Here is a 13,154-nt window from a genome sequence, read left to right on the forward strand (position 1 = left end):
CTTGAAAAATAAGTAAATTCATAGAATAAGTCAGCAAACTGTCAAGTGGGATTTGACCTCTGACAATCTGCTCTCATAGCCACGCCTCACCTACCACACAAGAACTTCCACCCATGGACAGGGCTATGTATACACCCGATATGAAGTGGTTTCTTTCAATAATGTGTCCAAAATGTTTTCAAGACTAGTATATGTCTATGAAAAAATGGTTTGCTACATGAATGGGAGAGAGGGACATTACTGCCACCAACATTCAAGAACAGATGGGAGACAAGACCCTACGCAAATCAGCCTGGGAGTGATTTTATGGGATACAACATCAGTGAGAGCGAAGGGGGACTGACCTAGTCTTCTCTTCCCCCAGCTGATGTTTCCAGCTACATGTGTTATAACTCAGGTCATTCCCTGCATTTAAAGGCAAAACCTGTCACTCCCAAACAGAGCTCTCTGTACTGACCTGTTCACTAATTTACCGCTGACTGGGCTTGTCTGGTAAGGAAACACATTAAATATTTAAACCTTGTCCTTCCTCAGAGGCAGAGCAGCAAAGATGATTTTCCACGGAATTTAACATTAAACTCAGGCAATTTGTATAGCTGTGTATATAAATGGCTTTTCACATAATCTCTGGAGGCCAGGGTCAATGTTCCTGGTACATTTTAATACTCTAGATGACATAGCGACATCCTTCCAATTTATGTTCCCTCATAATTGAAAGGGGCTTAATAAAAGTGAGGAAGAGGCAGTTGGTACACAGCAACATTGATTTTTGCTGACAGTTGAGCAGAAGTTAATTGTAATTTTAATGTAATTTGTTTCATGGGTGATGTTGAGCCCTGGAACATACCTAAATCCATTTTACAGGAAATAGTTGTATATGTGTGTTTGTGTGTGTGTGTGTGTGCATGCGTGCGTGTGTGTTATAGAATTAGAATGACCCAATTATACAGCTGTCATGAAGACACCAAATATAACTTCTGCAGATGAATACTTTAATTATTTTTCCCACAGATATATTTGTTCCAATAAATGGAAGCTTGGTCTTTATTATCAACACAGAATTTTACCCAATCAGATTTTGGGATGACACAGATGTCATGTTGCTTGAACTAAATGCACACATTACTTATCAAAATATGTGTACTACACAGTCGTCACTGCTAAAGTTAAGCTTATCTGCATGAACTGTAGTTAATTTTTATTCTGGGTGAAGTAGTGTTTTATTAAGTTATTTTTTCCTTTAGTAGAGCAGGAACACGCTAGTAGTTTTGTTGGTAATTCAAACATTTCCTGCTGTGGGTAAAAACAAATGCACAACTGAAGAATGATTGGTTCTCTGGGTCTGAAATTTGCTAATTGCATAGCTATTCAATTATAGGTAATATCCTTTCATTGCTAATAAGATTACCGTATGTCAACACAACGGCAATTCTGAAATGGAATTTGCCCAATTTGCCTTGAATGGAATTTAAAACTGTTTTGTGTAGAAGACTTTAGAAAATGAGCACTGAAATATGAATGACAAAGAGAAGAAATCAGTGAACTGCCTAATCTAAATTTATTTTCCCCATTCAGGTGCTTTTCTTTTGGGACAGTTTCAAAAAGTATTTTGCCACTCTCCCTTACTACCCCCCCCCCCCAAAAAAAAAAAAAACTCACAAAAACCAGACATATGATTAAATCTATTGTCATCTAGGTTTAGAAAACTCTTCAACTAGTTTATGATCTATTTTTATTTATTTTTGTATTATGCAACCTGCTTTTCTAGCCAGTGCCTAGTATCATGCTGGGTACAGAATAAGCAGTGCATGAATGTCAGGTTATGGTTTGGATAAGGATATCAAAAAGGCATCAGAGTCACTTGGTTGGGGGAGGAAGGAGCAGGTAAAATGCATATTTCTGGGTCTCACTTTCAGACCAATTAAATCAGTCTCAGAGAGTAGAGAACGGGAATGTGTACATTGTACTTGATGCCTGTTTTGATTTGCTAAAGCTGATGAAATGCAATATTCAAGAAATGGGCTGCCTTTTACAATGGGAATTTAACTTACAAGTTTGCAGTTCTGAGGCCACGAAAATGTCCAGATCAAGGCATCAACAAGATGCTGCCTTCTTCCAAAAGACTGACTACTGGCGATCCTCAGGTCCTCTGTCAAATGGCCAGGCACGTGGTGACAACTGTTGGTCCTTCTCTCTTGGGTTTCATTGCTTCTGGCTTCTGGCTTCAGTGGCTTCATCTCTGAGCTTCTGTGTGTGTCCTCATCTCTCAGCTCCTTGGCTCTTTTAGCTTCTCTGGGGCTTTTTCTCTGTTTTATTCTCACATAAAGGACTCCAGTAAGAGGATTAAGACCCACACTGAATGGGCTGTGTCATATCTCAGTTGAAATAACCAAATCCAAAGGTCCCACTCACAATAGATCTAGACCCACAGGAATGGATTAAAATAACATGACATTTTCTTGGGTCTTTATAACCTTAAACTACTGCAGTGGTGCTTTAGTGTGTTGTTGTTCATTATTAGTGTTGTATTTACTTGGCATTCACTTCACTTCCAAATCCATATTTCTAAAGATTATTTCTCTGAATCTTAACATTATGTTCAATGACGAATCTTAACATTATGTTCAATGACTTTGGGGTCCTATCTTCAATTGCTTCTGAACTGTCTGTGAGGTTGTGACATCTTCGTCCCTAGTGCACTTAGGCTGAAAATTTCTTGTAAGGATTTTGTAGAATGCATTCCTGACAAGAGATAGGATTGGACTGAAAGACCTCCAGGTTCCTTTCAACTCAGTCTGTAATGCAGTTGTTTCCCGAGTACACCTCTTACACTATATACTTGAATTGTAATTGTTCATGAACATTTTAACTCCCCAAGTAGATGAAACCTCCTAGAGTTGAGAGACTGTCTGGGGCTTTAATACACATGGAATTTGAGAACTACTGCCCTGCAGGGGTCCTTCCCATACCTGAGTGATTGTACATTGCATACCTGGCATCCCTCCACCTTGGCCTTCGGGTCCAAAAGCCATAGAATGGCCTTTCATCTTCTAAGGAGAAAATTTTATTTATCCACTTCTTGCCAGATACAGCCACACACAGACTTTCGTGATGATGATGAAGATCATTAAATCACATGTAACTAATGATTCCAGGTAGGGGAATTTGGTCAGTTTGGGGAAGAACTTTCTTCTATTTTCCTGGACTTTGGACAAACTAGCATGTCCAACCATCTCATTTGCCTGGGACTTCATGAGTTTTAGAACTGAAAGTCTGATGTCCTGGGAAACCCCTCAGTCCTGGAAAAACTTAGACGTCTGGTCCCCTGAGACCTAGTTTTCTATCTTGTTCCACCACACCTCAACTATAAGCCTTTGAGGTATGATACAAAAACCATTTTTCAATCCAATTTCCTCATCTGTAAAACAGCTACAATATCTATTTCACAGAGATATTGTGTGGACTAAATGAAATTAGGTGTGATCCCATATACGAAACACTTGTGAAGTAGATAGTCCACAAATGTGATTTCTTTCTCTACCATTGGCAAAATTACATTCTTGGGTCCAAGGGGAAGATCCTGTTATATACAACAAGGAGGTGATGCCACTATATTTTACCTGCCGAGAAAAGAGAGAGAGAAAGATACTTCTATGTCAGCAAATAACAGTTTGTCATAAGTTGTTTTCAGACAGATTTGTTATGATTTTTCCCCCAATTTGCAAAGATGCAAATCAGGAGTCATGATTCACTGCATTTCTGTTTAAAATTAATTAATTATAAAATTCCAGATATAAGCAAAAAATAAGAAAGTAAAGGGATGAGTTCAGAATGTGGAGTTGTGTGTCTTCAAATTTAGACAAGACATTTAGAGTCAGATAAACCAAAGCAGGTATCTTTCCTACAGTTTCAGGAGATATGTGGACAAAGCCCTAATACCAAGTTATGTTCCTTCTGGTAGCATTAATAAACTCTGTGGATTTAGACTGGTCTCAATTTCTCTGGACATTAGAGTCCACACTTATAAAAGGATGAGGTTGGGATAGTGTATTAAATCGATCTCTAAAGGTCCTTTAAGTTTCATGACTCTATTCCAGAAAAATTAATATTTTTCTTCTATTTGAATCTCCTAGTAAAAGGACATTCACTACTTTAAAAGTAGTTAGATTGTTCTCCCTTATTTTGAATCAAAAACTTTTTTTCTATAACTTATCCCTACTAGTTAATCTCTCCTTAGAAAAACTCATAATAGTTCTATTTTCCTTTTCATAGGCTAGTTCTTCAACTATTTGAAATGAACAGTCACATTCTGCCTCAGTCTTATTTCTGTATCTGCCAGGAGTGGCCATAGCATGGCCACATTTAACCATGGTGGTCTCGATTGAAGCTGCTGAGAACTTCCTTAGGTCAGGCAGGACTGTAGTGACCAATTTATGATCAAATAGCAAAATTTCAGCTTTAATAAGCATGAATTCTCATCAAGGTTGTCTAAGTGAATGAAAGGGATGATACTTTCTTAGCTAAAACTAAGAGGCTTAGAAATCTAAGACAAGAGTGAACTGAGGGATGATTATATAGACAGCAGCTCGATCATAGAAAGACTTCTTTCTAGAACAGGCAGATTCAGTTGGGGGAGGTGTTTTAGTCAATTGCAATATCCTAATTTGGAGTTGAGGAGACAGAAGGGCTTAAATCTAGATTCCTTCAGTTATTCACTCACCAAAATTTACTGAGTACTCACCTTTGTGTCAGGCATTGTTTGGCCACTGGGATATATCAGTAAGCCAAGTTAAGCATAGCTTTTTTCCAAAGTAGCATAATATGCAAAACCAACCACCTGTCAAGTGTCTCCTCTTAGCACATTAATTATCTAATTGAGCAGGTCTGTGACTCAACTGATGGGTGGGTGTATGTGATACAGCATGCTAAAATACACAGATTTCTGGATTTGTTCTCAGTGACTTTTACTGAATGGGTTTGGAATGAGATCCCAGAACATGAACTCTTCGTAACCTTCCCAGATTAATATTGTCCATAGATCACATTTTAAAAAAAATATTATTTTAGAAGGAGAGATCAGACTTCCCAAGCAATGCATCCTTTATAATCTTAAAGTGTCCTAATCTATTCAGAGGCATCTAAACACCTGTACCTACCGTATTGATATTTTCTATTTATTGATACATGGCTTAAGGACTGAGAACCTCTTAATCATTCTTTGTTCCTACCACACATTAATATTAATAATTTGGCAATACATTCTTGCCTGCCAATAGTATTCTTTAAGAATGAAGCCCTAATTAGCTCTAGCCCTCCAGATAAATTCTACTGGAAATTATCCACTTTTTCCAAACAATGAATTTTTATTGATGCAGCCAAAGAATACAATTTTTTTTATCTTTAATGAAGTTCTGTTTTCTGTGTTTTACTGATCTTGTCATCAATTAAACCTTCACTTCTTTCACATATATTTCAAGTGAAATGTAGTCATCCAATCACCTCTATGCTTCAATAAGTCAACCCCTGGTTCTCACGGCCAAAACTAAACTTCCTCGTCTCTGGTTAGATCATGTTCTGGTGGATTGAACATTTCCCCAAAGACCACGAGCAGTTGTTTTAAGGCTTTCAATCATTTTCAGATTTCTAGACTGAATGCACCAAGCCTACAACCCTTTTCACCTCAGACATTGACAAAAAGCCAACTTTCAATACCATATATCGTGATACAAATGCTCATACTGTTGCAGTTGATTATATTCACTTATCTTATGCTAACTCCCAACCCTCCCATCTGCTCAGATACCTCATTACATTTTGGAATCATTATCCCAAGCATATTCCATTCCATCCTCAGCACCTCCTTTCAACAGTCCCTTTATTCTCTTGCTTAACTGAAATATGTCTACATGTGAAGATACATTCCTGTAACATCTTGAATGGAGACTTTATAATTCTACACTCTACAAAACTCAAGTGTCTTTAATATTCCCTATTGCCATTTCAAAACAGTTCATTGTCCCTTCTCCTTTAAAACAGCAGCCTTTTTAAGGTTTTCTCATTGGATTCTTTTTTTACTTCTCATTCCCATTGCTGTCTTCTACTAACATCGTTTTTTTTAACTCCTCGGATTCATTGAGCGTCTGACTCATGTCTCCACAGCTATGATTTTTTTTTTTGAGATTTCATGCAAGTAGATGATTCATCCAACCCCACATTCATAGATTCTTGATGTACTTGTCTCCACCAACATTTTCCTGCAAACCAACTTGAAACCACCCAAATGATCATATTCTAAATCTCATCATTACCTTTAACTACTTTCAAAATCTGTCTCAAATATTTTAATTTCTGATTATCAAATTATCTTCTTCCAGCTCACTTACTCAAATGTTTTTATTCTAACAGTTCTCCAAACTCATGAGAGCCTTCAATCCATTGACCCTAACACCTTTGGAATATCCATCCATCACTCTAGGCCCTCACTCTTGCTTTGATGAAGCCCCGATTCTATGCCCAGCCCTTTGCTTGCAAACCTTGTAAGTTCTTTATCCTCTCTCTCCTGACATTATACTCATCTGGAATATCCCTAACCCTGATTAAGTTCAACTATCCTTTAATTTCGTACCTATGAAAAAGTAGCTAACAACCAGAGAAAATTCACCAGTTGGACTTACTTTAAATTTATGTCCACAGTCACAAAAGAAATCTCAACACTGAAAGAACATTCTGCTAAAATTTCTTATTAAATTAACTGAGCCACTCTCTAAAGTAACTATTTCATGCCTTGTCATCAAATCTTCAATACCCAGCCCCCACCCCCACATATTGTTTCAGCTGATGCCCTAGCACACAATAAATGTAATTTGATGGTAATTACTTTGTCTTCACCCCAGATTCCACTACCTACTGTACTGTTTCCCTTATTATAATTTCACTTATTATAGTTTCTCTTACTGTATTAAAAATTATGTCCATACCCAAGGCAAATTTCAGTTGTGACACAAATTCCATCTACTACTACCATCTTAAGGATTGAATTTCTGTAGTTAAACACTTTAACCCCCCAGTCATCAAATTTCCACTGTTTACTGGCTCTTTCAAGACATTTTAAAAAATATTGTCCCTTACCTACGTACAACCTTACAGTTATTGTCCCATTTTTCTGCTGTCCTTTGTGGAAATAAATCATTAAAAAGTTGCTATGATTCTGGTCTCCTCTTTCTGTCCCTACATTCTCCTTTCAACCAACTCCAATTGGATTTTGGACCCCATCATGCTCCATAAACAGTTCTTAATACAGCCACCATTAACTTATATCTTCCATGGCTAGTGGTTAGTTCATCATTTTGCTAGCATTCTCTACCATATTTAACATAATTGATTATTCCATCTATTCTGAAACACCTTTTTTCTTTTGCTTTCAAGACACCACACTCTCCTGGTTTTCCTCCCACATTGCTAACTACACTTTTTCAAAATTTTTTCATAGCTCTGTCTTAATTGTGAAATCTTTAATTGACAGAAAGCCCTAGGACTTTGACCTCAGCCCTCAGTCCTCAGCCTTCTGATCCTCTTTATCAGAAAAGGAAGGAGAAGGAACTGTTCTGAAATGGCAATAAGGAATATTAAAGACCATTGAGTCATGTGGCGTGTAGAATTATAAAGTCTCCACTCACTAAGTGATTATAACTGATCATATTCTTTCAAATACTATTTGTAAGACTAGTACTATTGAAATTTTAAAATTATATCTCCATCCCAACACCTCCCCAGAGCTCAAGTCTCATACATCCAAGTAACTAGATATCATCACTGTTAGGATGTTTAATAAGCATCTCACTTTTACCATGGCCAAAACAGAACTATTAACTATAGCCATCTACCTCAGTCTACACTATTCTATCATCTCAAGAATTAACTATAGCCATCTACCTCAGTCTACACTATTCTATCATCTCAAGAAATTGTATCTCCATTGTTGGGGAGTAAATCTGTCCCACACAAAGACAGGTTCAAGTCCCAACTCCTGGTCCTGTGGGTCTGAACCCATCTGTAAATAGGACCTTTGAAGATGTTATTAATTAAGGTATGAACTCAATTGTGGACAGTACCTTTGAGGGAGTCAAACTGAATCAGGGTAGACCTTAATCAATATGATTAATATTGATTAAGCCCTTATAAGAAGAAATGCAGATGCAGTCAGCAGAAGCCGAAAGTCAATAGTAGCCAGAAGCCAGTGAAAACCAGAGGAGCAGACAGGAGTGGGACAGAATCATGTGAAAGAGGATTGTAGGAATGCTACAGACTCCGGGAGAAAGCACAGCCTGTCAATACCTTGATTTGTACTTGTAGTCTCCAAAACTCTGAGACAATAAATTCCTGTTCTTTAAGCCAACCAGCCTATAGTATTTGTCATAGTGTCCTTGCAAATTAAGACAACCATTGCTACCTAGATGCTCTGGCTACAAATCTAGGATTTAGTAATACTTGATTCTCTCTTTCATACTCTAGATCTAGTCCATTATTTAAGTCCTGCTAGCTCTCCTGCCAAAATATAAATGCAATTCAAGACCTTCTGACTATCTCCACTGCTATAACAGTGGTCCCAGTCACCATCGTCCCCCATGGAACCTAGAAATCACCTCCTAACATATCTCCCTTCCCCTCCTCCGATTTCCTTGTAGGCCATTCCTCAGAAAGCTGCAAGAATGATATTTTCAAAAGCAAATCAGTGAACATCTTTAGGCAGCTTAAAGCCCTACTGTGGCTTTGCATTACATATAGAATAAAATTCAAATATCTTACAGTGACCTACAAACCTCTATAGGAACTGGACTTCATTTAGCTCTCCAAATTCATATATAATCATTTTTCCAGTATGTACTATATTTCCAAATTAGCATTCTTTCTGTTCCTTGAATGTATCACAAACTTTTCCATCTCAGAGCCTTTGTGCTTGAGGGTCCTTCTGCTTGGGCCATTTTCTTCCTCCCATATTTTTCCATAGCTCCCTCCTCCTCATTGCTCAGGACTCAATGCAAACATCACCTCCTTTTCAAAGGCCACCACAGATCACTCTAGCTGAAGGAGATTACTAAGTCACTCGTTGCAATATTACCCTGTGTGCTGGTTTGAAGCTGTTATGTACCCCAGAAAAGGCCAAGTTCTTTTAATTAGTTCCTGTGGGTACAGATCTGTTGTGGGTGGGAACTTTTGATTAGGTTGTTTTAAATGAGATGTGACCCACCCAGTTCACGGTGGGTCTTAATCCTTTACTGGAGTCCTTTATGAGAATAAAAGACAGAAAAGACCAGAGAGCTCAGAGAGAAACACTCAGAGAAGAACACAGAGAGAAAAGCTCTGGAGGAGCTAAGAGAGGACTCACAGAAGCTTAGAGAGAAGGCCACTGGAACCAGGAGCTGAAAGCAAAGAAACCCGGGAGTGAAGGACCAGCAGATGCCAGCCATGTTCCTTCTCATGTGACAGAGGAAACCCAGATGCCAGCAGCCTTTCTTCAAAGAAGTTATTGTCTTGTGGATGCCTTAACTGGATTGTTGTCATGGCCTTAGAACAGTAAATTTATAAATAATAAATCCCCATTATAAAAGCCAATCCATTTCTGGTATATTGCATTCCAACAGCTTTAGCAAACTGAGACACCCTGTTTTATTGACTTACACAGTTTCTGAAATTAACTTATTTTTAAAAATTGCTTTATGTAGGTTTATTGCATCTCTCACTCCCTTCCACTCTCCATTGCTATATAAGCCCCTTTAGGGCATGGAGTCTCTAAATAGTAGGTGTTATATTCCCAGGGCCTGAAACATACCTGCCAAATAATGAATATTCAATATTTTTTTCTGATAAACAATCATGCTAGGACTTCTTATCTGACATTTGTGCAACTGATGTGCAACTTCCTAAATGTAGACTTAATCAGCTAGGCCAACATTTCATCCTGTTGGTTCCAATCAATTGTTCTAGCCCACTGAGCCAGCCTCCTTTTGATTGTGATTCTCTCACCTTTTCAACTATTGTCTTCCTTATTAGCTCTTCGTAGCTTTGCACACAAATGCCTTCTGTTTTCTAGCATATATTTGTTTCAAATGTTTTATCACATCATTTACACATTTTCAAATTGGTATTGCAAGTTGACAACTCTTTGAGAGGGATATGAACCATGCTTTTAAAAAAATTTAAATATGTATCTTTGCTCTACCCTATTCTTTGTTTCTTCCCAAAGTAGCAGGTTTTTAACCTATGAATCAGTTTCTTCATAAATCAAATGGAGATGACGAATGGAGATTATTTGGTTTGTAAGGTTGTTCTGAGGTTCAATAAAATAATATACATTATTCGTGCAAAGTTTGGCATGGAGAATTTGAACAACAAAAAAAAAAATGAATTAATTACTCTCTGGTCCCTATGGGCTAGGACAAGGAGGCACAGCTTAGGCAAGGGCAAAAAGACACTACACCCTCAAACAAAGTACTTCACACATTTTGGGTTTAGAATATGATCTGCGTTGATAAATTGTTTTAACATTTTAACTTCTTTTTTTCTAAATTAATGGATGTGATTAGATGGTCTCTTTATGTTCTGCTGTTTCTGTAGTCTGTTCAGAATAAAGTGATTCACATGGAAGGCCCAAAGAGGGGAGATGTCTGCCTCAGACCACCTGGAGAGTCCAATATTCTGGCTCTAGTTTCATTAAATATCCAGAGAATTTTTTGCATTCTACATTACAATGTCAAATTACTAGATTGCTGTCTGCCTAGAAGGGGGCTGACCACAGCTGTCTACCTGGAAGGGGGCTGACCACAGCTGTCCATCTAGAAGGGATCTGAGCACTGCTGTCCACCTGGAAGGGGGCTGACCACAGCTGTCTACCTGGAAGGAGGCTGACCACAGCTGTCCATCACTGGAAGGAAGCTGACCACAGCTGTCTATCTGGAAGGGGGATGACCACAGCTGTCCACCTGGAAGGGGGCTGACCACAGCTGCTGGAGGAAGGGGTACTGGGAAAGAAGGAGCTGAGCAAGAGAAAATAATGTAGAACCTGAGTCCTTCAGGAGGAATGCAGGGCAGCCGCAATAGGAGACTGAAACGAATGCCCCAGACAGCCAGAGGTCTCCCAAAATCTTGTGTGCCCTAATGGGAGCACCAGGAGGGAGCAGAGAAACTCAATGAAGGATGAAAGTTGTTTTTTTACTATTCAATTCAGTTCAGAGCCTTTGTCCTGGCTCGTAACCATGTGGTCAGCAGTGAAGGAAATCTTCAATTCAATATTTATTGAAGGGTAAAAACATGGAGCCAGAATACATGTGTTAAAGATCTAGCTTGGCCACTTTTTAGCTGTGTGGTCTTTAGCAAGACGTTTAATGTCTCCGAGACTCAGTTTTCTCATTTGTAACAATTGAGCTACCATCTATCTCTTAATTTCTACTTCAAATTGTTGTTCAAATAAATTTTAAATAAAATGGGACAATTTATTAGTAGTTCCCAAACTTGGTTAATAACAATCACCTGCGGTTGCTGTTAAATATATATAGATTACAAGGATTTATTCCTAGGAAGTCTGATTTAATAGATTCTGGACTGGGGATTAGATATTATATTTTTAACAATAGCTATTCTTTTCTCAGGCAAATTAGGAAGACACTGAAGTGATGGTGCTATGTAATGGTGATGCTAATATGAGTCAATATGATGAGTCACGAGTCCAATGAAGAGGTTGTAAGAAGGTCTCTCTCCATTTGGTTCTCATTTTTGTGATGTATATCATACTTTCTAGTTGTCCAAAGGTACTGCCATTGTGTGGTAGAGATGGAAGGTCTTGTTTAGTTTAATTTTTGTCTGCCTATATCCCAGTCACCCATCTGTCTGTCTATCTATCTATCTATCTATCTATCATCTATCCATCCATCATCTAACTATATTTATCTATCTTTCCTCTCTATCATCTATATCATTTATGTATCGATCTATCTGTATCTATCATTTACGTATCTATCTATATCTAGCGACACATTGACCCATTTCTCTCTTTCTCTCTCTCTCTCTCTACCTAATCCATACACTTCTCCATATCCCTCTCATTTATTTATTTTATTTTATTTCTATTGTGTTTGGGGTGTATATCAGTTTGAATGTATTATGTCCCCCAGAAAAAGCCATTATCTTTGATGTAATCTTGTGTGGGCAGACATATTGGTGTTGATTAGACTGGAATCCTTTGAGTATTTCCATGGAGATGCAACCCACCCAACTATGGGTGATAACTCTGATTGGACAATTTCCATGGAGGTGTGGCCCTGCCCATTCAGCATAGGCCCTGATTAGTTTACTGGAGCACTATATAAGCTCAGGCAGAAAGACTGAGCTTGCTACAGCCAAGAGGGACACTTTGAAGAATGCACAGAAGCTGAGAGAGTAGCTGCAGATGAGAGACAGTTTGAAGATGGCTGTTGAAAGCAGACCCTTGCTCTGGAGAAGCTAAGAAAGGACAAACACCCCAAGAGCAACTAAGAGTGACATTTTTTAGGAACTGCAGCCTCTAGAGGAACGTCCTGGGAGAAAGCCATTTTGAAACCAGAACTTTGGAGCAGATGCCAGGCACATGCCTTCCCAGCTAACAGAAGTTTTCCAGACATCATTGGCCATCCTACAGTGAAGGTACCTGATTGTTGACATGTTACCTTGGACACTTTACAGCCTTAATACTGTAACTGTGTGACCAAATAAACTGCGTTTTATAAAAGCCAATCCATCTCTGGTGTTTTGCATTCCAGCAGCATTAGCAAACTAGAACAGGGAGCTAATGCAAACTTGGATCCATGGCACAAAATCAGGTATCTGGGCATGGAGAGATTTGCAGCAACCTCCCAGGATGACATTATTCTGCTAATCATAGGCTGATGTATCACCATCAGATTTATATATCAGCCTATATTTTCTCATATAAATGTGTTTTATGACACAAAACCATAAAAGATACTGTTCTAATACTGGCATATAGAGCTGATGTTAAGCCATACAGTTTAATAAATGTTCGACTTGTTTTTCCTACTCTACCTTTCATGGTTAAAACCGATATGATAATGACAATTGAGATGATATTCTCCTTAAAACATCAGCAACTCTTTACCAGGTGA

The sequence above is a fragment of the Choloepus didactylus genome, chromosome 3 (assembly GCF_015220235.1).
Source record: "Choloepus didactylus isolate mChoDid1 chromosome 3, mChoDid1.pri, whole genome shotgun sequence".
NCBI classification, from domain to species: Eukaryota; Metazoa; Chordata; class Mammalia; order Pilosa; family Megalonychidae; genus Choloepus; species Choloepus didactylus.